Source organism: Schistocerca gregaria, chromosome 1 (genome assembly GCF_023897955.1).
Source record: "Schistocerca gregaria isolate iqSchGreg1 chromosome 1, iqSchGreg1.2, whole genome shotgun sequence".
Taxonomy (NCBI): Eukaryota; Metazoa; Arthropoda; class Insecta; order Orthoptera; family Acrididae; genus Schistocerca; species Schistocerca gregaria.
Genome location: NC_064920.1, coordinates 1,044,736,930 through 1,044,763,514, shown reverse-complemented (window position 1 = coordinate 1,044,763,514; position 26,585 = coordinate 1,044,736,930). Strand labels below are relative to the sequence as shown.

Below are 26,585 nucleotides of genomic sequence, written 5' to 3'. Positions count from 1 at the left end.
ATCGGAGAAAACGCTTTATTGACAAATAGCCAACATGGATACAGAAAATATAGTTCTGAAACAACTGGCTCGTTATTCTAATGAAGTAACGATTCCATAGTTTTAGCTTTCTAAAAAGGCTTTTGACACCATTGGTTGTTCGTTCATTCTTTTGGGGAGGGGGTGGGTGGTGGCAGGGACCGAACAGCGATTTCACTGGTCGCATGACCTACGATGACAAAGTAAGAGACGAACAATGACACCACCAACAGCACTGTCCACTCAATGGGAGAGGAAAGCAGGCAGACAAAGACGTAAAGGGAGCAAAGACCGCAACAAGGAGTGCTGGAAGAAAAGCGCGAGGCCATCAATCGTCTACATAACGTTCTATGATATTTCCTCTTATATGCGGCTGGTTCTACTTGTTTTAAGGTTTATATTCTGCTTTTCCTTCGGTTATGATGCATATCTACAACCACATGTACATGACTATTCTGCACCTCCCACCCATGTGCATGCAGAAGCTTCATAAATTAATTTTCTCACTATTTCTCTACCGGTACACTCTGCAACAGCGCGCGAAGGAGGCAAACATTGAAGTCTTCCTGTACGACCTCTGATTTTATTACAACGATTCTTCGTCCCTGTGTAGGCGGCCGCCAACGAAACGTTTTCGCAACCGGGGAAGAAAATTGGAGAATGAAATTTCGTGGGAAGATCTTGCCGTAACGAAGAGCGCCTTTGTTTTAATGATTGCAGTCCCAACTCGCGTATCACACCCGCGACACGCTTTTACCTATTTCTCTTTAATACAAAACGAGCTTCCCTTCTTTGGACATGTTCGATGCCATCCATCAATCCTATCTGGTAAGGAACCCTTATCTCACAGCGATGCTCTAGCGGAGGACGGACAAGCGTTGTGTAGGCAGTCTCTTAGCAGACCAGTTGCATCTTCTGTTCAGCCAATAAAAAGCCGTCTCTGGTTTGCGTTCTCCACAACACTATCTATGTGATCGTTCCAATTAAAGTTGTTCGTAACTCTTATCGCTTGATGCTTCGTTGGATCTACAGTCTTTGGATTTGTGTGACTTACCGTATACACGAAATTTAACGGATTCCCTTTGGTACTTTTTGGATGACTTCAACAGTGCCCACTTTCCTATTTTAATTAGTCTTGACATCTAGGTATTGTAGACGGTAGGCCGCCAGCGATTATACGATGGACACGACAGAGAGGCATCTTTCTGACTATCTGCCGTCGTTCCAGATTCACGACTTTTATACCAACGCTAAATTTGATTACGTCGGCGACTGATAAGGGACTTACACTCCGCCGTGGCAGCGAATCGCGCGTTATCCTGGTGGCGTGCTTAGTGTATCTAGTATCTAGTGAGTACGCGTCGTCTGGCGCGGAGAGAGAGAGCGGCCAAGTTCATCGGCCACATAGATCGTTGCCATTCATTACGTAAGTACTATGTTTACACAGAGAGGCAGGGCTTAGGATGCGACGTGAATACAGGAATACAAATGGAAACATTTCTGACACATCAGTGTAATTTATTAACAAAACTATTGCATCCTTGCGCCCTCACGTCTCGAATCACAAAAAAAAAGAAATCAAATTTCGCATCAATTCCACGACTCTAATAAAGATAGACAAGGTATCGTCTTCTGACAATTTGCACAAATGTCTAGTACGAACAAACATAGGTTTATCAATATAAAAATTTGCAGAGGTGTCGCTCCTTCATTAATCAGTAACGTCCTGTAGGCAATAACATCACAGGGTAGAAAATTCTCCAAACTCGTTGCCAATGACTGTAGAGCAGAATGAATGCAACCACTAGGTACGGTAAGCCCCGCTTGTGTCATAGCTTCTTGAATATTTGTCAGTGCGAAGTCCACTTTGCCAGCAAGAAAAACAGCATCAAAAATGAAGCTGGCACGCCGGCAGCGTTTATCTTCAATTGAGAAAGTCATAGGACTGTCTCACCTCAATGGATGGTAATATACAGTCAATCAGAGATTGAGCAACAATAGTAGATGCTTACAACTATTACTCACCAAAAATTTGTTTTTGTGTGTCATCAAGAACCAAAGTAACCAACTTCCAACGTCCTGGACGACGAGAACTCAGATTACTAGAGTTCTCGTCCGGGATAATAACTTCCGGTGACTTTTTCTAAACTGAAAAAACTGAGCCGCCGTCCAACATCAGTCCTTAATTCTCACTAAAATAACATCAAATCTATATATTTTTAACTTTATTTACCAAGAGGTTATTGACTTTGAAAAATGTAAACATCACAAATTTTCTAAATCATTGGTCTTGCGGAAGAAAACGAACTACGTTGACAATCTCCGAGACCAGCCACGTCCGGCAAAAAATCATTTGTCACAAAAAAATCTGAAATAATAACTGAACAGCCTACGAAGTAGATCTGGTGCTGATTACAGTGAGTTATAAATCACTTTTCGCACGGCACAGATATTTTGTCAATCTTTTTGCAAATAGTTTTGATATTCTGATGAGTTACTAGCGATAGATGACAGCATCATCTGCAAACAATGTGAGACTGCTTCTCATTGTCTCCTAAATGATTTATATACACTGAGGTGACAGAAGCCATGGGATAGCGAATACAGGGACCGATGACCAATCAGTTTGGTCCCTTTCCCCCCTTTTAAACCAACCAACCAATAGCGATGTACACACACAGCCCTACAGACGGCAGTGATATCAGGTACACAAGATATAAACGGGCAGTGCATTGGCAGAGCCGTCATTTCTACTCAAGGGGTCCATGTGAAAAGGTTTCTGGTGTGATTGTCACCGCACGACGCGAATTAACAGACTTTGAACGCGGAATGGTAGTTGGAGCTAGACGTACGGGACATTCTACTTCGGAAATCGTTAGGAAATTCAATGTTCCGAGATCCAGTGTCTAGAGGGTCCCGAGAATACCGAATTTCGAACATTACCTCTCACCAAGGCCAAAAGAATGGCCGACGCCCTTCACTTAACGATTGCGTGTTGTCACTACTAACAGACAAGCAAAACCCTGTGAAATAACCGTAGAAATCGATGTGGGACGTATGACGAACGTATTCCTTACAATAGCGCAGCAAAGTATGGCGGCGTTAATGGGCTATGGTAGCAGACGACGGACGTGAGAGTCTTTGCTAAGAGAACGGCATCGCCTCTCCTGGGCTCGTGACGCTATATGTTCGACCCTAGACGACTGGAAAACTGTGGCCTGGTCAGGTGAGGTGAGGTGAGTCCCGACTCCAGTCGGTAAGAGCTGATGATAGGGTTCGAGTGTAGCGCAGATCCTTCGAAGCCAAGAACCCAAGGTGTCAATGTGCAACATGCTAGCGGCTCGATGACAATGTGGGCTATGTTTACATGGAATGGACTGGGTCCTCTGGTCCAACTGAACCGATCATTGCCCGGAAATGGTTACGTTCGGCTACTTGGAGACCATTTGCAGCCATTCGTGGACTTCATGTTCGCAAATAACTATGGAATTGTTATGGACGACGATGTGCCATGTCAGAAGGCCGCAAATGTTTTTGGTTGGTTTCAAGAACATTCTGGACCATTCGAGCGAACTATTACGTCTCCCGTACCACCAGACGTGAATCCCATCGAACATTTATGGGACACAATCGAAACGTCAGTTTGTGCACAGAATCCTGCTCCGGCAACACATTTGCAGTTATGGACTGCTATAGAGGCAGCATGGCTCAATATTTCCGCAGGGCGCTTCCAACGACTTGTGAAGTCTATGCCACAGAGTTGGTTCACTATGTCGGGCAAAAAGAGGTCCGACACGATGTTGGAAGGTATCCCATGGCTGTTGTCACCTCAGTGTTTTGCTGAAGTCTGTGGGTCCATTTCAAATAGAACTAACAGGGGATACTCAACGAAAGAGACAGAAGACGGTACTAACGTTACTGATTTGCTTGCCAGTGGTTGAGTGTCATGGAGATGCCAACGAAGCTAACTTGGCAAATGCTTTAAGAGCAGGCAAATTACCCCGAGAAACCGTAGTTAAAGTGTGATGACTCTAGGAAAGTACTAGAGCCCCCTACGTATCCGTCCGGTAGCGATAGCGAGGGCAGTTGAGAATAATTACAGCGCTCGCTGAGGCGTTTAACCAACCACTCTCTCCGCACTCCACGTGTGAAAGGAGCCACAATAAACCATAGTAAGTGGTACAATGCGAAGTAACTCTTGCCATGCACTTCACATTTGTTTGCACAGTATGAATGTAGGTGTATAATTGTCATAAAGGAAATTTTTCATGTTTTTAAGTCACATATACAGTATGCACATTCTTAGCGCTAGGAGTGGGCGAATCAGGACTAACGACAAAATTTCAGTTTTTGTTCAAGGATGTTTTCTGAGCATTTTGTTACACGGGCTTGTCGCCTCAGGTGGCTAATTACAGAGTAATAACTTAATAGGCTTTGTTACGAGAATTATTTTTGTTTCTGTGACAATGCTTTCCACAGAACTGAAAAAGGCTGTAACATGCAACCACCAAGACGTAATAATACGAAAGGATCCGGTTATTCGTGGTCGCCTGTGTAGAAATTAAAATATTGCTCTTACGTGTTTCCCATTGTGGCGGCAAAAGCTGAGCATAGCGTCGTCCTGCCGCTTTTCCACTGCATTCAGTGAACCCTTAAAAGAGATGCATCTCTGCCGACCCATCATCACTAATCCTATCCATAGTGTTGTGTACCATCGACAATGCACAACTAACATTGTTGCATTAACCAACCTGAGACTGGGTCGAGCAGGACCAAGTGTGAAGTATGTCTTACCATTGTCAACAGCAAGTACCGTGAGTGAATAAATCAAGTTTGGAAACAAACAACACAGACGGAGCATAACGATGACTTTTTCACTGCTGTGCAGATATTTCCAATGCAAAACCAATAGAAGGGGGAAGCAATCAAACGACATGTAATTACTGTGTAACGAACCAGCAGATACCACGGGTCTCTTATACCAAAATACTCTGAAAATGTCCCTGGACGACCTCCTAACTTTTGTTGGTGTAATTCTTGTTCACCCTGTATACATGTAAAACGGTATTTAATTAGAATGACAACGCATGTTATGCACATTATATGCACCATATGCTGATCCACTGGTAAAGCTAACACTTTAAAGAATGCTTTGTCATGTGGAAGACAAACTATTTTTAAAATTGTCTTTGTAATTCGGTCTTAAAAATTTCCATTGTATTTTCTGAAGATCTGTTCCAAAGTAAAAGTGATTATTGGGTCCGACAGAAAATTATAATCACTTCCCATTATAAAAATTTAGACATTCGAGTTTTTAGTTCGAGCATCTCAGGTCCTCTTCATCAGCACACTTCGTAAAGGCGTCCATCCAAGTCCGGCTGGTCCGCGACCTGTCAGACTGTGGTTGGACACTGGAGACTGCTTAGTGGACCCTACCTGCCTGCACTGACGGGTTACGGCGGCCCCTCGGCTCTTCTATCTTGTCAGGCAAGTACTGGAGCTGGGATCAGGTACTGGTGGACGCTTCCTTGGCCTTCTCTGGGTGCAAATTTTACTGGGTGCAGTTTACAGGACACTGGCAGGAAGAGTAATGGACAGGAGGCGCGGAGAGATGGGAAGGGCGAGGGGATGGGGTGCCAGCACCGCCATAGACCCATCCCAGTGCCCACACCATAACCATGATTGCTACACTATGTGGACAATACCGAAGGAAGAAGTCACAAGAAAAGAGTAAACAAAACGGCACTAACAGCCAGACAAAACCTGCGGAATGGGGAGGGGGGAACCTAGCTGGCGAGGAGGAAAGGCGGAAGACCTCACAAACCAATGCAAACTATGAGGGACTCATTCTGGAAGGAAATTTGGCTACTTAAATCTGGGAGGACAAATCACTTTCATAACGAAAACAGAACGGACATAGACACGCAGGGTCGTCTGCTAACACCAGGGACAATAAAGATGTGAGTGGATGTTAGTGCAGAAGGCCAAAAGACGGTGACAATCAAGCAAAGTATGGAACACGTTGTGGAAGGACCCTGAAACTACGAAGAGGGAGACAGATCGTTACAGAGTAAAAAACTATAGGTCAACGTGGTGTGGCTGATACGAATATGGCAGAGGAATAATAGATTCCCACCGGAAGAGGTGGAATGAAGAACGCCATGGGTTGCTGACCCCTTTATCACAAAAGATTTTTTGGACATGGGAGTGGCCCTAAGAGCCAGCATATGACTAAGCGAAAAGGAATTTGATGTGAGGCCACAAATCCGCCCTCTGGAGGTTCATGGAGAACAGGGATTAGGTGGCTTCACTCACACCAAGAGAATCAGAAAGCTCATTAGTCAGGATACCCATGTGACTGGGAACCCAAAGGAAATCACGAAGCAGCATGGTCAAGATTGGTAGTGGATAGCAGTAATCAAGGGTTTGCTGGAAAAAACATTGGGTGATAGCCTGAAGGCCACTCATTGAGTTCGCACATGAAACAGAATTCAAGTGAGGGAGGACCATTTAGTAAAGCAGAGGAACTGACAGTTGGCTATCAGTTCTACAGTAAACACTCTATGCTAACAGAAGACGTGAAGGCATATCCCACGTGATCGGCAGACTTAAAACCTTTGCTGTAATAAACAGCATGCCGAAACTCCCGTACGAACTGGCACAACAAACAACAGCGCATCCATGGAACGATAGAGGTTTTCAGAGCCTAGAGGAGATCCATCCGAATCCAGGGCAGAGGAACTAACGAAGCGGGAGGGGGTGTTTGGGACAGAACAAGGGAACAGGACTTAGAGAGAAGATGGAAATCAAAGTGGAGTGAAGTGAGGCGGAGGCCAGCTGGTAATTTCATTCAAGGACAGGCAGTGGGTGGAAGACGTTACAGGGCCACGGTAAGTATGGAATACGAGGGATAAGCAGGGAAAGGGCATTTAGCAATAGCATTGGAAAACAAGAGCTGGGACCACCCAACAAAAAGAGGCAGATCACAGAATCTGAAGACTATTGATATGGCTAATGCAAAAGCATCAGTAGCCAAATGGATACCACGACGCTAGACTGGGTCCAAGTGGAGTAGTGTGGAACTGGCAGCTGAGCCATAAACTTTACAACCTTAGTGCAGACGGAACAGAACTAAGGCCTGATAAAGGCAGAGAAGGGCGAATGATCTGCGCACCAAGAGATATGGTCCAAAAAGTGAAAGACTGAGTTTATGGGAACAGCTAATCTTCCAGAGGAGGACATGGGGCAAAAAAGTAAACTTGTTAGCAAAAAGATGACCCAATAAATGGAACTGGGAGACGACTGTCATGCGTTAGGTGTTGAGCTAGAGCTCTGGATCAGGATGAACAGTAGCACAGCAACAGCAATGCACCACCCCAGAAATAACTGGGGAGAATCAATGGTCCAAATGACTAATCACTATGGGACTTAACATCTGAGATCGTCAGTCCCCTATACTTACACTACTAGCCATTGAAATTGCTACACCACGAAGATGACGTGCTACAGACGCGAAATTTAACAGACAGGAAGAACATGCTCTGATATGCAAATGATTAGCTTCTCAGAGCATTCACACAAGGATGGCGACACCGACAACGTGCTGACATGAGGAAAGTTCCCAACGTCGTTGACATGCCTCGTGTAAGGCGCAGAAATGCGTTCCATCACGTTTCCGACTTTGATAAAGGTCAGATTGTAGCTTACCGCGATTTGCGGTTTATCATATCGCGACATTGCTGCTCGCGTTGGTCGAGACCCAATGACTGTTAGCAGAATATGGAATCGGTGGGTTCAGGAGGGTAATACGGAACGCCGTGCTGCATCCCAACGGGCTCGTATCACTAGCAGTCGAAATGACAGGCATCTTATCCGCATGGCTGTAACGGATCGTGCAGCAACGTCTCGATCCCTGAATTAACAGAGGGGGCGTTCGCAAGACGACAACCATCTGTACGAACAGTTTGACGTCGTTTGCAGCAGCATGAACTATTAGCTCTGAGACCACGGCTGCGGTTCCCTTGACGCTGCATCACAGACAGGAGCGCCTGCGATGGTGTACTCAACTACGAACCTGGGTGTACACATGGCAAAACGTCATTTTTTCGGATGAATCCAGGTTCTGTTTACAGCATCATTATGGTTGCATCCGTGTTTGCCGACATTGCGGTGAACGCACATTCGAAGCCTGTGTTCGTTATCGCCATTCTGGCATCTCACCCGGTGTGATGGTATGGGGTGCCATTGGTTACACGTCTCCGTCACCTCTTGTTCGTATTGACGGTACTTTTAACAGTGGACGTTACATTTCAGATGTGTTACGACCCGTGGCTCTACCCTTAATTCTATCCCTGCGAAACCTACATTTCAGCAGGATAATGCACGACCGCATGTTGCAGGTCGTGTACGGGCGGGCCTTTCTGGATACAGAAAATGTTCGACTGATGCGCTGGCCAGCACATTCTCCAGATCTCTCACGAACTGAAAACGTCTGATCAATGGTGGCCGAGCAACTGGCTCGTCACAATACGCCAGTCACTACTCTTGATGAACTGTGGTATCGTGTTGAAGCTGAATGGGCAGCTGTACCTGTACACGCCATACAAGCTCTGGTTGATTAAATGGCCAGGCGTATCAAGGCCATTATTACGGCCAGTAGTAGTGCTGGGTATTGATTCCTCGGGATCTATGCCCCCAAACTGGGTGAAAATGTAATCACATATCAGTTCTAGTATATTATTTTTGTCCAATGAATACCCGTTTATCATCTGCATTTCTTCTTGGTGTTGCAATTTTAATGACCAGTAGTGTGGAACTACTTAAACCTAACTAACCTAAAGACACCACACACATCCATGTCCAAGGCAGGATTCGAACCTGCTGCCGTCGCAGCAGCGCGGTTCCGGACTGAAGCGCCTAGAACCGCTCGGCCACAACGGCCGGCTGGGGAGAATCGGACGCTATGAGAGCATCGACGCAAAAGCGCGCCAGATAGCTCCAGCTGTCGCTCCTCAAAGGCCACTGCGTGGGAGCTACCCAAGATACAGAAATTAAATGTCCTTCGCCGTGTTGCCAGGACGGATAAAAAGCAAAACGCAGTCGACAGCCCACGCGTCGTTCGCTAAAACGGACGGTAAGTCGGACGACAAACTCAAGCGGGAACGTAAACGGTTAAAAGATTGATATTCCATCAGGAAATGGCGGACAGTTAAAACCTGGGCGCAATGTACACAAACTGGTGGAGGAGTTACACTTAATTAGTGATGGCTAAAAAGGCAGTGCCCAGTACGCAACCTAGTCGTTAAATCGGGTAATCTGTCTTGAACCCTCGTGTGGTGAAGAAAGCAGTTCCTTCGAGACCAGGATGCCGAATGTTACGTGTGACTTTCTTTTAGCAGACTTTAACGTTTTAATGCTGGTATGAATGATTTTACAGTAGCAGATAGGCTGCAGCGAAAGATGATGATTAGTTGCAGCTTTCGAAGTCCTGTTGATCACGTTAATCCCAGAGGGATTGCTGTGCGAAGAAATTTAACTGAAGGTTATTCCAGTGTAAATAAACTGTGTGAACTAACGTGGATGTGTGTTTCTGTCTCATATCCATTGCTGTTGTCCCTCAATTGTTTTTTTGCATGAAATTGTGGACGACGTGACATGAAGCCAGCAGGAGGTTAAGTGGAGACATGGCGTTGTGTACTGGCAGTTAAGTGGTTAGAGCTTGAAACTTCCGAGCGCAGCTGGATTAAAACACGACACATATTAGACCTGACATTTTAACCTTATTTCCGTGTTAAAGTAAGGTCGGCCAACTATATCTACAGCTATTTCACTAACGTCGTAGTGCACAGAATTTATCTGGGTCCACCGATTAACAGTTCACTCTCCGACAATTGCGCAATGAACGTTAAGTTGCGGTATCGTGCGCCTTCTGACGTCTTGGATCGCGTGAGTAGTAGCCATGAGTGGTGGATTATGAAGTCACATAGCCAGATCACGTTTGCTTAACTTTAAACCACCTTGTTGCAACTGGCCTACTGGTGTGGTTTATGATTTGCAAGAGCAAAGTCACTGCACTTACCTGGAACTACACTGTCCAGTCACAGAAACGTGACCACCTGTCAAAAGCGTGAGTAGCTTTTGCAGGGCGGACAGCTGCGTGACGTGCAGGAAAAATGGTCAGTAATATTCTGAAAGGTACCAAAAAGGTTGTGGAGCCATGCCGTCTCCAGCTGTTGCTCCGCTCAGAATCCATGGCATCAATATCTATATCGAAATGGTCCCCATAGATTCTCGATTGGGTTTAAATCCGAGGAGTTTGATACCCTGTGGCGGGGGGGGGGGGGGTTCGGTCAACTCATCTTTATGCTCTTCGAACCACGCGAGCTGTGTGAAATTTGCGTTGTCCTGCTCGTAGACGCATTCTTGCTGAGGAAAAACAAGTTGCAGTAAGGGCGGACTTAGTCCCCACGAATAGATGCATACTTGTGTTCCCGGACTATAACGGGCCCTCCTCCGACGTAGACCCTTCCGACGATTGTTGCGCGTGTTTGCTTTTAGACGTTTCACGTCCTACACGCAAACGGGCATCTTTCCGATGAAGAATAGAAAATGATTCATCTGAGAAGGCCGACTGCCGCCACTCAGTTGATGTCCAGTTGAGATACTGGCGTGCAGATTCCAGCCTTTGTTGTCGATGAACAGTATTCGTCATGTGTGCATGAACTAGACACATTAGCTCTCCATACGCAGCAACGTTCGCTAAACGGTCGTTGAGGAGACACTTGTTAGCCCCTTGGTTTATCTGGGCGGTCACCTTGTAAGGTGGCTTCCGCACCTTACAAGAACTCATCCACATACTTTGCGTTGCTCTACAAACACAATTAGGTATCAAGTAATAGGTTGTACATCGTATATATGAACATATAAAGAAGTCTGTCATGTACGCCTAAAAAATACGAGGGCATTTCGAAAAGTAAATATACAATGTCTCGCAGTCGTTAAATAGAACATTTATTTACAAAACGTCGGTTACACCTTATTAACTGGATTATTTGTTATTTTTCGACATAATCACCCCCATTATCCAAATATTTGTTAAGTCAGTGCACAATCTTTTGTATCCCACAGTCATAGAAGGTATCCGCCTGTTGTTGGAACCACATTTCAGCTTCATCTTTGATCTCTTCATCGTTGTGGAATGATTTTCCACCAAGATGTGACTTCAGGTAACGGAAGACATGGAAGTCGGTGCGCGCAAGGTCCGGGCTGTATGGCGGATGGTCCAATACGTCCCATTTGAAGTGTTTGAGAAGTGCTTTGGTTACGAGCGCTGTGTGGGGCCGAGCGTTGTCATGGAGCAAGCGGACTCAATTTGTCAGCATTCCCCTGCGTTTGTATTGAATTGCCCTTCGAAGACGTTTCAAAGTCTGGCAATATGCAGCAGGATTAATTGTCGTTCCAGGAGGCATAAATTCCAACAGAAGGATGCCTTGTCTGTCCCAAAAACCAGAACCCACGATTTTCTTCGCTGAAATCGACGTTTTGCATTTCTTGGCTTTTTGTGAATTCGAATGGCGCCATTGCATTGATTGTTGCTTGGATTCAGGAGTATGGTGATAAACCCACGTCTCGTCACCTGTCACAATGTGATCAAGGAAATCATCACCTGCTTCAGCATTGCGTGCGAGGAAGTCGAGTGCAAAGCCCATCCTTTTCTTTGTCTGTTCTTCCGTTAACAGTTTTGGAACCCATCGCGCACACAATTTCCTGTACCCTGTAACTCGACAGTCACAACTTCATAGAGAGTTGTCATTGACACGTCCGGTATGATCTGAAGCAATTCTTTCAATGAGAGACTTGTGTTCGAATGAATTGCTTCCTCCGTTCTCCGTAAAAGGGCATCAGAGATCACAGATGGCCGACCTGTTCTTTGTTCATGAACATCGGTCCTACCTTCAAAGAAATGACGACACCATTTCGTTACATTTTGTCGATTCATAATGTTCCCATAAACAGAAACAATTTCTTTGTGAATATCCATTGGTCGCTGACCTTTTGCATGAAAAAACCTATGACGGAGCACACTTCGCATTTGGCGGGATTCAGAATTGGGGCAGCCATTTTAAATACGACCTACTCCAACCAGAAGCAACGTTCAACTGCCGAACGACCGCGAGGAGAAATCTAACGGTTCAAGGTTAACATCAGTGTTACGAACTTGCTCGCCAAAACTCTTCTGTTCCTCTGACGTAGGTGTATCTTCCCGAAGTACCCTCTTAATTGTCAAGGCTTATTGCATGAAAGGTGATGGAGCGTCTTTATTATCAGAACGGCGTAATGAATAATTGTCTATACTAGTAGAGGTTGGAACGCCAGTGGAGATGAAACTGCAGGCAGAACGCAGGCTCTGGGTGGAAGGCCCGCACAGGTGTTGGTCCTGCTTAAAAACAGGAAGTAGCTAGACGGACGTTGCGGCACCTGAGCTCTGGAGCACAAAAGGGTGACAGCCAGCCGCTATTGTAGCAGGACCGGAAGGATAACCAGGGGCTCTGCAAATCTTGAACGCACGTGAGAGGAACGAAGAAGCGGCACCTCGGGAACCACGCAGGCTCGGTTATTTCCAAGGACTTTTACTCAGAAGCGTACCATTGTATGAGTATAGGTTTTTCCTCGCAAATTTTCCGCGCTGGACGACAAAAGACTAAAATATGTTGCTCGGCAGTCTGAAGAATCTGTAGAGAGGGAGAACATTCCGTGGTTTCGGGAATGTGATTCGTTTTTGGAGTAACGAGGGTGAGGAGCCGAGCCTTGCTGGAAAGCCAGTGGTGGAGAGACGAGGTCTTCTGCTGTGAGCACCCGTGTGTGGCGGTCGCTAGGTATCAGCTTTGTTGGCACAGACGGGCTTGCTGTCTTTGCTCTCAGGAGAGTTTATAGTTAGAAAAGTTAGGCACTGCACTGTTGCAAACATATACGATTCTGGACCTCGCCTACCGGTTGGAAATCGTCGTTGAGTACGCAGCGTTCAGTACTACTTCTGCCTACACTTACGTTGAGACATTATCTTAACTCCGTCCTTGTGGCTGGGAGTTCGCGTTTCCCGTCTGTAGAACACAGAGAGCAGAAGAGAGTATTAGAGTATATTAGTCAGGGGACCGCCTTCTCCTGTCCTAGTGATTGAAAGAGTTTAGTTGTGGCTGTAGTTCTTCCATCGTCGCAGACGAATACGAGAAGCACCACTTCGACGCCCCGGACGCAGTACATACGGTGATATCGCAAATTGCTTCGGCTTATTAGGGCTATAAAAGCTAAACAGCTGTGATCACGTTAGTTTATTTCCAAAGAGGTTCCACACCACCGTAGCTCATCTTTGAAAGTAGTGTCTTCTAGTGTTTGGTACGCACGTGATGTCAGTCATTTCGCGTTATTGATATTAGATTGCGGAGTCATAAGGGGCTGAGTTGGGCAATTGATTAATAATTTAAGTTAGGAAATATATAAAATATAGAAAATTGTACTTAAAGGGATGATTTTAATCTATAATAAATATATATTGAATAACAACGTTAATCATTTTGTAGTATTAGTTGTTTAGATTGTAATTTATATACAGGGTGTTACAAAAATGTACTGCCAAACTTTCAGGAAACATTCCTCACACAAAAAGTAGGAAAATATGTTATGTGGACATGTGTCCGGAAACGCTTACTTTCCGTGTTAGAGCTCATTTTATTACTTCTCTTCAAATCACATTAAACGTGGAATGGAAACACACAGCAACAGAACGTATCAGCGTGACTTCAAACACTTTGTTACAGGAAATGTTCAAAATGTCCTACGTTAGCGAGGATACATGCATCCACCCTCCGTCGCATGGAATCCCTGATGCGCTGATGCAGCCCTGGAGAATGGCGTATTGTATCACAGCCGTCCACAATACGAGCATGAAGAGTCTCTACATTTGGTACCGGGGTTGCGTAGACAAGAGCTTTCAAATGCCCCCATAAATGAAAGTCAAGAGGGTTGAGGTCAGGAGAGCGTGGAGGCCATGGAATTGGTCCGCCTCTACCAATCAATCGGTCACCGAATCTGTTGTTGAGAAGCGTACGAACACTTCGACTGAAATGTGCACGAGCTCCGTCGCGCATGAACCACATGTGTCGTACTTGTAAAGGCACATGTTCTAGCAGCACAGGTAGAGTATCCCGTATGGAATCATGATAAAAAAATGGTTCAAATGGGTGAGCACTATGGGACTCAACATCTGTGGTCATCAGTCCCCTAGAACTTAGAGCTACTAAAACCTAACTAACCCAAGGACATCACACACATCCATGCACGAGGCAGGATTCCAACCTGCGACCGTAGCGGTCACGCGGTTCCCGACTGACGCGCCTAGAACCGCACGGCCACACCGGCCGGCCATGGGGCCCAATCAAGACATCAACAATGCCTGCCCAAACGTTCACAGAAAATCGGTGTTGATGGCGTGATTGCACAATTGCGTGCGGATTCTCGTCAGCCCACACATGTTGATTGTGAAAATTTACATTTTGATCACGTTGGAATGAAGCCTAATCCGTAAAGAGAACATGTGCACTGAAATGAGGACTGACACACTGTTGGATGAACCATTTGCAGAAGTGTACCCGTGGAGGCCAGTCAGCTGCTGATAGTGCCTGCACACGCTGTACATGGTACGGAAACAACTGGTTCTCCCGTAGTTTCTCCATACAGTGACGTGGTCAACGTTACCTTGTACAGCAGTAACTTCTCTGACGCTGTCATTAGGGTTATCGTCAACTGCAGGAAGAATTGCCTCATCCACTGCAGGTGTCCTCGTCGTTCTAGGTCTACCCCAGTCGCGAGTCATAGGCTGGAATGTTCCTTGCTCCGTAAGACGCCGATCAATTGCTTCGAACGTCTTCCTGTCAGGACACCTTCCTTCTGGAAATCTGTCTCGATACAAACGTACCGCGCCACGGCTATTGCCCAGTGCTAATCCATACATGAAATGGACATCTGCCAACTCCGCATTTGTAAACATTGCACTGACTGCAAAACCACGTTCGTGATGAACACTAACCTGTTGATGCTACGTACTATGTGCTTCATGCTAGTACTTAGAGCAATGAATCGTATGTCAACACAAGCACCTTAGTCAACATTACCTTCCTTCAAATGGGCCAACTGGCGGTGAATCGAGGAAGTGCAGTACATACTGACGAAACTAAAATGAGCTCTAACATGGAAATTAAGCGCTTCCGGACATGTGTCCACATCTTTTCGTTATTTGTGTGTGAGGAATGTTTCCTGAAAGTTTGGCCGTACCTTTTTGTAACACCCTGTTTAAAAAGAGATGAAGAGATCATAAGATCTGCTTCAGGGGTAGTCAGACAGGGCCAAATCATCATTTCAGTGTTTATTATTTTCCGTTGCGGACATTCATTTTACACCCGCCTGGAGTAGCATCTTTGAAGTTGCTTAACAGTTGCACCTCTATTCGGCCGTACAGGACTACGCAGCCGCCATTCACCTCTACCATCTATGGCCCGTGGTGCTCCACATTTGTCTCGGCGCTGGTTTTGGATAGCGCGATGTTGCCATGCACGGTATGCTTTAACCATAGCGTTACGCAAACGGTTTGCAAATCTACTCGTTTTGGAAATGCTTCCACCCGTGGATCTAAAGCCAATGATTATGCCCCTTTCGACATCAGATATATCGCTCAGTTTTCGAATTTACGACGACAGCACTGTTTTCCCCGTCCCCCGACATGCTTTATATACCCTGCACTGCTAGTACTGCCACCTGTCATCTGAGTGGTGACTGCCCGTTGATGTCGAATATAGGCAATGTTCACAATGTGACTGGACTGTATATTATTCTAACCTTTTTATACTGAAAGTAAGACGCCCATTTAGTGACCCAAGACCTAAGTTCCGTTGAGGGGTGAGAAATTTACAGTATGTCCGTATCGAAGAATCGAAAATTGTTTGCAATATTAAGATTCAAGCAATAATACACTACTGGCCATTAAAATTGCTACACCAAGAAGAAATGCAGATGTTAAACGGGTATTCATTGGACAAATGTGTTATACTAGAACTGACATGTGATTACATTTTCACGCAATTTCGGTGCATGGATCCTGAGAAATCAGTACCCAGAACAACCACCTGTAGCCGTAATAACGGACTTGATACGCCTGGCCATTGAGTCAAACAAACCTTTGATGGTGTGTAAAGGTACAGCTGCCCATGCAGCTTCATCACGATACCACAGTTTATCAAGAGTAGTGACTGGCGTACTGTGACGAGCCAGTTGCTCGGCCACCATTGACCAGACGTTTTCAGTTGGTGAGAGATCTGGAGAATGTGCTGGCCAGGGCAACAGTCTAAAATTTTCTGTATCCAGAAAGGCCCGTACAGTACCTGCAACATGCGGTCGTGCATTATCCTGCTGAAATGTAGGGCTTCACAGGGATCGAATGAAGGGTAGAGCCACAGGTCGTAACACATCTGAAATGTAACGTTCACTGTTCAAAGTGCCGTCAGTGCGAGCAAGAGGTGACAGACGTATAACCAATGGCACCCCATACATACCATCAAGCCGCGCGATGCGACAGTGTGGCGATGACGAATACACGCTTCCAATGTGCGTTCACCGCGATGTCGCCAAACATGGATGCGACCATCATGATGCTATAAACAGAAACTGGATTCATCCGAAAAAAATGGCTTTTGCCATTCGTGCACCCAGGTTCGTCGTTGAGTACACAATCGCAGGCGCTCCTGTCTGTGATGCAGCGTCAAGGGTAACCGCAGCCATGGTCTCCGAGCTGATAGTCCATGCTGCTGCAAACGTCGGCGAACTGTTCGTGCAGATGGATGATGCCTTGCAAACGTCCCCATCTGTTGACTCAGGGATCGAGACGTAGCTGCACGATCCGTTACAGCCATGAGGATGAGATGTCTGTCATCTCGATCGCTAATGATACTAGGCCGTTGGGATCTAGCACGGCGTTCTGTGTTACCCTCCTGAACGCACCGATTCCATATTCTGCTAACAGTCATTGTATCTTGACCAACGCGAGCAGCAATGTCGCGATACGATAAACCGCAATCACGGTAGGCTACAATCTGACCTATATCAAAGTCGGAAACGTGATTGTACGCATTTCTCCTCCTTACACGAGGCATGACAACAACGTTTTACAAGAAACGCCGGTCAACTGCTGTTTGTGTATGAGAAATCGGTTGGAAACTTTCCACATGTCAGCACGCTGTAGGTGTCGCCACCGGCGCCGACCTTGTGTGAATGCTCTGAAAAGCATTTCACAATATCTTCTTCCTGTCGGTTAAATTTCGCGTCTGTACCACGTCATCTTCGTGGTGTAGCAATTTTAATGGCCAGTAGTGTATTTCCACCTGTATTCACTAAATGATACCATTTGATGCTTCGCGAAAGGTCACCGAAGGAAGTTGGAATTTTCTAACAGACCAATCCTGTCAGCCGTACTTTGTCTCGAGCGCGAAATACTTTTTTACGAAGGAAACGCTCTTATCAAGTGAGCTATCCGGGCACGACCCATGAACATGTCTTGACAACTTCATATCCCATGCTACCTCTCCCTTCCTTTTCAAACTTCACGTATCCTCTACTGCATGTCTTTCTGCATTTCCAGTTCTTTCTTCTGTTCTAGTTAGATATTGATTTCAACAATTCTAGCTTTTCGTTACACGTTTACTTCAGTAAGCACGAAGTCATTACTCAGAAGATTATCTAAATACAGTTACAGACGCAACAAAATAGGAGTCGTGCAAGGAAGAGAATTTTGACAGCAGCCTAAACTTCCCGAGTGTTAAGTCCGAAAATGGGTCAAGCAGTGTACGTATTATGTGCTTCCATTCACGTCAGGCCATGATGGATGAAGCCAGAGAAACTGGAGGTCATGTGGACCTTCACCGACAGTCATTCTTCCCGCCCTCCTTTACTGAAAGGAACAAAACATGGAAGATCGATAGTACTGCCAGAAGTATCATCCACGACACTTTGCAAGACGGTTCAGGATGTATTATCTGCAGACGTCCAGTAACAGTTCACTGATCGACGTGTGGAAGTACATTCTCTATTGGTAACCATAAAAAGTCAATTTATCTCGTCCCACTTTCAAGAAATGTTGGACATTTAGTGAGATTTGCCATTTGATACCCACGGAAATTAAGTCTTTAGCGCAAGCATGAAGTCAGAAACCAAGTGTGGTAGGATAATTCATGTCAGAAGCTAAGAACCGATTCCCCCCTGTCAAGGTGAACACAGCCCTGCTTCCTGTCTGAATCCATTCGCATGCAGTACAACTATCGACGTCAGTAACCGCGAAATTGTCGAGTTCAGCGTCATGAATATGGTGCTAGGAATCTGAGGGCAGTGTTCTGAGCACCGCGGGAAACGAACAGCCTTACTGTGGCTGAAATCAGATCCGTAGCGAGCGCGGAGACTGTTTTACTAAACGGCCCATCTCTCCCCATCCCGCCCCGCATCTCGTGGCAGAGGTAGCATTTAAAAAAGAGGCTGTACTGTCACACATGAGAACTGGTTTCCTAGCCGTTGAGAGTTCTTCACGCATCTTGCTCGCTAGCGCAACTGCTTCATTTTCACTGAGGGTGCAATAAAAAACCATGGTGCCAATAATACTTCCCCATTTTTACAAGCGCATTATGGATGTGTTCCCGTATTGAGAAATACTCGTGATGTGAATTAGCTGCAGGGCTCAAGAGGCGACCGACTGGAACAGTTCCAGCAACGCGACTGGGATGATGAACTGGTTGTCAGCGTGTCAGCGGAGCATGCGGTAGCTGCGTCTTCTGACATTAGTGCATCTGATCGTGGGAACATCGTGGTTGCTTACGCTCCGACGTCGTGCTGCAACGCTGCGTACTGTGAGTGCCTCCATTTGCAGCAAAGAGCAGCTGTCAAACTTTTTGATTGCGCTCGCTGTCAAAATTAAAGAATCGTCAACAACAATGTCATTCAGAAGTAACCCTCTGCTAGAGGCAACGAAACCTACAGCGTCACACATGCTGTCTAATATAATTTCGTATAAAATGTGTAGCATAATAAGCGGAGGTATCACAGATTATTAACGTATAAATTCCAATTTTCGATGAGGCATACAAAGTCTCAAAAGGCTCTGGGCTGAAAATGGGAAATGGGGAAATAATAGGCCGACTGAAGGAAACAGTTTTAAGCAAATGCGTAGCTAACCGACAGTGTTCAAATTTGCCCAGTTGGTAGGTGAGGTAACGCCGTTTTGCATTATTACGAAGAGTGCTTGAAGCGACCCCATGCCACGATTTATAGGTCCTGCGGCCACTCTTCATAAGTTGAACGGAAAGAAAGTATTTTCTACGTCTTCATAGGGAGTAAGCTCAAGATCCCTCATGAAACTTCAACAAACATTGCCGGTATCGCGTGCATAGACTCGCACGTCTCAACAGAGACGACATGTTTATAAGGAGGATCTACCGGAAGTGAAAGTGTGTGACGTTACAGTGCTGCAGTTTGAGGTTATCAGCGCATTGGAGTATTTGACTACAGGTAGGTAGTTGCATTCAGATGCAAGCCTAAACTGTTATGATATAATCTGGGAAAGACAGTTGTCGCTTGCCGATGAACTGTGAGGGTCGAAGGGGGGGCGGGGGGTGGGGGGGGCACGTAGAGGTAAGATGATTGGGTACCGACAGTGCCCGAGCTATAAGCTGTAGGGAGTTAGCATGTGAAATTACTTCAAATAGTATTATTTTGCTGCATATGCATGTCAAGCTTGTAGAATCTCTTATATCGATCCCAGAAATATGAGCTAACGATTTTTCTCCTACCCTCTCCCCCCGGTTTTGAGATATTAATTGTTTATGTGATGTGACCAGCAGGAATCACTCCCTCACGTCTTCACCAGACTCCAAAACTGCGACACCCCCCCCCCCCCCCCCCCCACGCCCCTTTCCCTAGTCTTCCAAGCAAGGACTAGTTATAAATACGGAGAAAAATTTATGCTCATCCACTGAAAAACATCCCGCCTGTCAATAAGGCGTTATTCAGGTACGTGGTGGAGGTGTCGCCGTACTGACGTCCAGAGTGACCGAGCAGTTATAGACGCTTGAGTCTGGAACCGCGCGACCACTACGGTCGCAGATTCGAATCCTGCCTAGGGCATGGATGTGTGTGATGTCCTTAGGTTAGGTTTAAGTAGTTCTAAGTTCTAGGGCACTAACGACGTCAGATGTTAAGTCCCATAGTGCTCAGAGCCATTTTAACCATTTGTCGCCGTACTTGACATGTTTACATGAGACGAAATGGACCCCCTGATAAGTCTACTATCTTCTCTCACGGGTGAACGAAACAAGGACCAATTATCTCACGTACACCCACTTTGCAGCTACAGCTCTGTGTCGCCAGCCTGCACGTCTTTAGAGACAATGGACTCTTTCATCGCTAGAGAACTGTATCATTTGTGTGCGGTAAAAGATTAGAATGACTCCTCAATGAGTCATCACCATCATCAGAACGAAACAGAATGCTATGCGCTACTAGATAGATGTAGACACCAATTTAACAAAAACGAATGCTAAATAATACTGCTAACCGAGACAGAAAACGGAGGATCAAACTATAAATGTACTAGCTACTTCCTAGTGGTTCTCTAGTCAGCTGCTCCTAATTAAAATTATTTTCGATTTAATCTTTCAGGAAATAATCATCTTTAAGGTCACAAGGACTTGGAGGAGCAGTTGAACGAAATGGACAGTGTCTTTAAAGGAGGATATAAGATGAACATCAACAAAAGCAAAACGAGGATAATGGGATGTAGTCGAATTAAGTCGGGTGACGCTGAGGGAATTAGATTAGGAAATGACACTTAAAATAGTAAAGGAGTTTTGCTATTTGGGGAGCAAAATAACTGATGATGGTCGAAGTAGAGAGGATATAAAATGTAGACTGGCAATGGCACCGAGCGAGGTGGCGCAGTGGTTAGCACACTGGACTCGCATCCGGGAGGGAGGCGCTTCAATCCCGTCTCCGACCATCCTGATTTAGGTTTTCCGTGATGGTTCCTTTGAAAGGGCACGGCCGATTTCCTTCCCAATCCTTCCCTAACCCGAGCTTGCACTCCGTCTCTAATGACCTCGTTGTCGACGGGACGTTAAACACTAACCACCACTACCATCACCACTGGCAATGGCAAAGAAAGCGTTTCTGAAGAAGAGAAATTTGTTAACATCGAGTATAGATTTAAGAGTCAGGAAGTCGTTTCTGAAAGTATTTGTATGGAGTTTAGCCATGTACGGAAGTGAAACATGGACGATAATTAGCTTGGACAGGAAGAGAATAGAAACTTTCGAAATGTGGTGCTACAGAAGAATGCTGAGGATTAGATGGGTAGATCACATAACTAATGAGGAGGTATTGAATAGAATTGGGGAGAAGAGGATTTTGTGGCACAACTTGACGAGAAGGAACCGGTTGGTAGGACATGTTCTAAGGCATCAAGGGATCACAAATTTAGCATTGGAGGGTAGCGTGGAGGGTAAAAATCGTAGAGGGAGATCAAGAGATGAATACACTAAGCTGATTCAGAAGGATGTAGGTTGCAGTAGGTACTGGCAGAGTAGCTTGCACAGGATAGAGTAGCATGGAGAGCTGCATGAAACCAATCTCAGGACTGAAAACCACAACAACGGTAAGGGTTACATTTCGCCATGACAATGCTCGTCCGCACACGGTGAGTTTCTACTGCTTGTCTTCGTGCTTGGCAAACCGTACATTGGCCAGCAGTTGTCAGACATCTCCCCAATTGAGGAGATTTTGAGCTTTATGCTCAGGGTCCTCGAACCATCACGGCATTTTGACGATCTAAAGTGCCAACTGGACAGGCTTGAGCACGATATCCCTCAGGACATCCAACAACTTGTAAGAGGCCCGTTACTAAGTAATTTGTTGCTAGAGCACTCGAGCAGATGTAACTTCGGTAGGTTGCTCACTCGCTGCCTGCGATATGTAAGCTACAATAGAACCACAGACCAGACAGCATTGTCGACAGCAGTAGCAGTAGCAGATCGCTGTCGAGCGGTTGGGTCAAGTCGCTCGTAGGGGGCAGTTGTCGAGTTGTATGCACTTGTGTCCTCGAGTTCTACATCTACATCCATACTCCGCAAGCCACCTGACGGTGTGCGGCGGAGGGTACCCTGAGTACCTCTATCGGTTCTCCCTTCTATTCCAGTCTCGTATTGTACGGGGAAAGAAGGATTGTCGGTATGCTTCTGTGTGGGCTCTAATCTCTCTGATTTTATCCTCATGGTCTCTTCGCGAGATATACGTAGGAGGGAGCAATATACTGCTTGACTCTTCGGTGAAGGTATGTTCTCGAAACTTCAACAAAAGCCAGTACCGAGCTACTGAGCGTCTCTCCTGCAGAGTCTTCCACTGGAGACTATCTATCATCTCCGTAACGCTTTCGCGATTACTAAATGATCCTGTAACGAAGCGCGCTGCTCTCCGTTGGATCTTCTCTATCTCTTCTATCAACCCTATCTGGTGCAGATCCCACAGTGCTGAGCAGTATTCAAGCAGTGGGCGAACAAGCGTACTGTAACCTACTTCCTTTGTTGTCGGATTGCATTTCCTTAGGATTCTTCCAATGAATCTCAGTCTGGCATCTGCTTTACCGACGATCAACTTTATATGATCATTCCATTTTAAATCATTCCTAATGCGTACTCCCAGATAATTTATGGAATTAACTGCTTCCAGTTGTTGACCTGCTATTTTGTAGCTAAATGATAAGGGATCTATCTTTTTATGTATTCGTAGCACATTACACTTGTCTACATTGAGATTCAATTGCCATTCCCTGCACCATGCGTCAATTCGCTGCAGATCCTCCTGCATTTCAGTACAATTTCCCATTGTTGCAACCTCTCGATACACCACAGCATCATCTGCAAAAAGCCTCAGTGAACTTCAGATGTCATCCACCAGGTCATTTATGTATATTGTGAATAGCAGCGGTCCTATGACACTCCCCTGCGGCACACCTGAAATCACTCTTACTTCGGAAGATTTCTCTCTATTGAGAATGACATGCTGCTTTCTGTTATCTAGGAACTCCTCAATCCAATCACACAATTGGTCTGATAGTCCATATGCTGTTACTTTGTTCATTAAACGACTGTGGGGAACTGTGTCAAACGCCTTGCGGAAGTCAAGAAACACGGCATCCACCTGTGAACCCGTGTCTCAGGCCCTCTGAGTCTCGTGGACGAATAGCGCGAGCTGGGTTTCACACGACCGTCTTTTTCGAAACCCATGCTGATTCCTACAGAGTAGATTTCCAGAAAAGACATTATACTCGAACATAATACATGTTCCAAAATTCTACAACTGATCGACGTTAGAGATATAGGTCTATAGTTCTGCGCATATGTTCGACGCCCCTTCTTGAAAATGGGGATGACCTGTGCACTTTTTAAATCCTTTGGAACGCTTCGCTCTTCTAGAGACCTACGGTACACCGCTGCAAGAAGGGGGGCAAGTTCCTTCGCGTGCTCTGTGTAAAATCGAACTGGTATCCCGTAAGGACCAGCGGCCTTTCCTCTTTTGAGCGATTTTAATTGTTTCTCTATCCCTCTGTCGTCTATTTCGATATCTACCATTTTGTCAACTGTGCGACAATCTAGAGAAGGAAGCACAGTGCAGTCTTCCTCTGTGAAACAGCTTTGGAAGAAGACATTTAGTATTTCGGCCTTTAGTCTGTCATCCTCTGTTTCAGTACCATTTTGGTCACAGAGTGTCTGGACATTTTGTTTTGATCCACCTACCGCTTTGACATAGGACCAAAATTTCTTAGGATTTTCTGCCAAGTCAGTACATAGAACTTTACTTTCGAATTCATTGAAAGCCTCTCGCATAGCCCTCCTCACACTACATTTCGCTTCGCGTAATTTTTGTTTGTCTGCAAGGCTTTGGCTGTGTTTATGTTTGCTGTGAAGTTCCCTTTTGCTTCCGCAGCAGTTTTCTAACTCGGTTGTTGTACCACGGTGGCTCTTTTCCATCTCTTACGATCTTGCTTGGCACTTACTCATCTAACGCATATTGTACGATGGTTTTGAACTTTGTCCACTGATCCTCAACACTATCTGTACTTGAGACAAAACTCTTGTGTTGAGCCGTCAGGTACTCTGTAATCTGCTTTTTGTCACTTTTGCTAAACAGAAAAATCTTCCTACCTTTTTTAATATTTCTATTTACGGCTGAAATCATCGATGCAGTAACCACTTTATGATCGCTGATTCCCTGTTCTGCATTAACTGATTCAAATAGTTCGGGTCTGTTTGTCACCAGAAGGTCTAATATGTTATCGCCACGAGTCGGTTCTCTGTTTAACTGCTCGAGGTAGTTTGCAGATAAATCAATTACAAATATTTCACTGGATTCTTTGTCCCTGCCACCCGTTATGAACGTTTGAGTCTCCCAGTCTATATCCGGCAAATTAATATCTCCACCCAGAACTATAACATGGTGGAGAAATCTACTCGAAATATTTTCCAAATTATTCTTCAGGTGCTGAGCCACAACAGCTGCTGAGCCGGGGGGCCTATAGAGACATCCAATTACCATGTCTGAGCCTGCTTTAACCGTGACCTTCACCCAAATCATTTCACAATTCGAATCTCCGTGAATTTCCTTCGATACTATTGCACTTCTTATCGCTATAAACACGCCTCCCCCTTCACTGTCCAGCCTATCTCTGCGGTATACATTCCAATCAGAGTTTAGGATTTCATTACTGTTTACGTCTGGTTTCAGCCAACTTTCTGTTCCTAGTACTATATGGGCGTTGTGACCGTTTATTAATGAGAGCAGTTCTGGGACCTTTCTATAGACGCTCCTGCAGTTTACTATTAGCACATTAATATTGTTATTCCCTGTTGCATTGTGCCTACTCCTGCCTTGCCGCGTCTCAGGAGGCGTCTTGTCGGGCCTAGGGAGGGAATTCTCTAACCTAAAAAAAACCCATGTGCACTCCACACGTATCCGCTACCCTCGTAGCCGCTTCCGGCGTATAGTGCACGCCTGACCTATTCAGGGGGACCCTACATTTCTCCATTCGATAGCGGAGGTCGAGAAATTTTGCACCCCAGCTCTCCGCAGAATCGTCTGAGCCTCTGGTTTAAGCCTTCCACTCGGCTCCAAACCAGAGGACCGCGATCGGTTCTGGGAAAGATACTACAAATAGTTAGCTCTGAATTCACCCCGCGAGCGAGGCTTTCCGCCTTCACCTACTCCGCCAACCGCCTGTACGAACTGAGGATGACCTCTGAACCCAGACGGCAGGAGTCATTGGTGCCGACATAAGCAACAATTTGTAGTCGGGTGCACCCAGTGCTCTCTATCGCCGCCGGTAGGGCCTCCTCCACATCTCGGATGAGACCCCCCGGCAAGCAGACAGTGTGAACACTGGCCTTCTTCCCGACTTTCCGCTATTTCCCTAAGGGGCTCCATCACCCGCCTAACGTTGGAGCTCCCAACAACTAATAAACCTCTCCCCCCGTGTGCCTGCTCGGACCTTGCTGAAGGAGCAGCCACATGTCCACTCACAGGCAGAGCGGGTGATGCCACACGCCCAGCCTCCACATTGACCCTCTGCCTCACGCGCCGTGAACGCCGCTGAACCCGCCACTCCCCTTGGGGAGAGGGTGGCCCAATCGTGCCCAGTACCCGCGAAGATGTCTCGACAGCAGGGACAGTGGGTGAAGCGTGTAACACCTGGGGTGTACCTTGCGACGCACCAGACTCCCCACTGCCGCTACACTCCGAGGCAGCAGCTTGAAGACGGCTGACTGCGGCCATCAACACGCTCAGCTGTTCGCGAAGAGTGGCCAGCTCCTCCTGCGTCCGTACACAGCAGTCACACATCCTATCCATCCTAAGGAATCAATTTACTGAAGAGACTTAATCAACTTTTAACTAGACTGCTAATTCACTAAAGGCGGCTGATTATTGACTAAACTGTGATTGCTAACCACTTCTTATAGAAAACAATGAAAATAGCACTACCTGTCCCTGGACTGTATTCAAAACAAACACTAGCACTACTAGCACTATGGCTGACTAAAGGGACTCCCTCTGACTGTATTCAAAACAAACACGAAATCTATGGAATACTATTAACAGCACTCGACAATTAAAGCTTCCTAAAAGCAAAAACACACCGAAGAAGTAGTGACACACTTAAGAAAAATACAATTAATACTTAAATTAAGGTAGCTCGCTGCACAGCAGACGTGTAGCAGACGGCGGTTAGGGCGACACTGACACTACTGGCACTATGGCTGAATAAAGGATAATGCAGTCCAGTAGTGGTGTTCTGTAGCTCGTGAAGAGCAGTAGAGTTATGGAATTACCAGTGCCGGTCTTGGAGAACGATGGCGGTGCCTGCGCGATGTAGCATACAGTAAAAGGACAATATTATTGTTCTTAATTGGCGAGCGCAAACGTTAATTGCTACAACT

General features: G+C 45.9%; 1 protein-coding gene across 1 annotated transcript in view; it reads right to left on the bottom strand.

The window, feature by feature from the left end:
* The window catches only part of LOC126280853 (uncharacterized), a 326,522-nt gene that overhangs the window by 232,346 nt on the left and 67,591 nt on the right, over positions 1-26,585 (bottom strand). The window lies entirely within an intron of this gene.